Source organism: Corylus avellana, chromosome ca8 (genome assembly GCF_901000735.1).
Source record: "Corylus avellana chromosome ca8, CavTom2PMs-1.0".
NCBI lineage: Eukaryota > Viridiplantae > Streptophyta > Magnoliopsida > Fagales > Betulaceae > Corylus > Corylus avellana.
In genome coordinates this window covers 21,311,811-21,313,671 of record NC_081548.1, presented here as the reverse complement: position 1 = coordinate 21,313,671, position 1,861 = coordinate 21,311,811, and positions in this window count along the sequence as shown.

The following is a 1,861-nucleotide window of genomic DNA, read 5'->3' as shown; positions in this document are numbered from 1 at the left end:
TTTCGCTAATCGCTAACCGTTATAACCGCTAACCGCTTAACTGCATTAACCACTAACCGCCTAGCGGTTAACGGTTATTAGGTCTACTCACCATAACCGCTAACCGCATTTTTATATAATATATTTTTATAATTATAATTATAAAAATATTTATACATATAACATAATCACTTGATCATTAAATCACAATTTTTTAAAAAAATAATTAAATCACAATTTGAGTATTAATATATTATCACTATAATTTATATGATTATATCACATGATCAATTGATCATTAAATCATTTGATTATATAATAATAAATTATACATATATAATATGACATAACTCATAAGTATACCAATTCATACTAATACAACAATTAAATATCTAAAGACTTATTTCCAATGTATGTTATAAACTTATAAGTCTATATATGCATATGAATAATATAAATATATAATATCAATACTTAATCATATGATTCAATGACAATTCAAATACTTTATTCAATACTTCAAGTGAATCATATTATTAATGTACAATGATGATATGATTCGTATAATATCAAATTAAGTAATTGATATTGGATTAAACAATGACCAATGTGTTACTTATAAACACAATTTAAGTATTAATATATTATCATTATAATTTTAGTAATTTATATATTATCACTGTAATTGATATGATTATATTACATGATGACTTGATCATTAAATCATATGATTATATAATAATAAATAATACATATATAATATGACATAACTCATAAGTCATAAGTCTACAAGTTAATCATATGATTCATGTACAATGATAATTACAATTGATTCAATTGAATTAAACAATATATTACTTATAACTACAAGTCTACAATTTAATTAAAGCATTATTAGATACTTTAGGAATTTAGGATTTAGGAGTTTGAACATTACCATTTACCATTAGATATTAAGTTCAATTCAAAGAAAAAATATTATAAGTAAATATGATAAGAATTTAAATAATTAATCATATGATATAATTTAATGAGACTATATGATTATATAATATCAAATTAAGTAATTGAGATTAGATTCAACAATGTGTTACTTATAATCACAGTTGAAGTATTAATGTATTTTTTGAACATTTTTTAGAAAAAAAAAAATTTAACCATTTTTTGGAAAAATCAAAATAAAATAAAATAAAAAACCATTTTTTGAACAATTTTGAATTTTTTGAACCATTTGTACAATTTTTTTTTTTTAAATTGAATTATTGATAGTTAATAGTTTTATCCATTAACCTTTTTTTTTTAAAAAAAAAAAAAAATTATATAGAAGGCAAAACTACGTCGTTTTACACCTGTATATATTAATCTCTTTCTTCCCAACTCTAAATCTCACGAAATCTCAAAATCACTCAAAGTTGCTAAGCGGCCTCTCTCAAAGTTACTGACAGTTGTCTGAATTCTGAACTTTTTTTTGTATGTTGTGTTGAATTATTATTATTTTTTTAAAAAAAAAAAGTTAACCAGTTATGATTTAATATTTAAGGAAATTTTTTTAAAGTACAAGTAAATGTAAATTTTGGGTCAAATATTTTTGATTTTTCAATATGGGCTCTTTTTATAGCAATTGGGCCCAATAAGATATTAAAAATACAAGAAAAAAAAAAAAGTGAGGGTAAAAATAAGCCCAAAAAAAAAGCAAAAAAAAAAAAAAAGCCAAATTTAAAAAAAGCGGTTAGCAGGCGGTTATCTATTTCGCTAACCGCTAACCGGCAGTTAACCGCTAACCGCTAACTGTTAGGCAGTTAGCGGTTGCGGTTAGTGAAATATACTAACCGCCTTTGCACCCTTAGTGATTATGAACCACCTCCGCAGCGATTAGCAATTT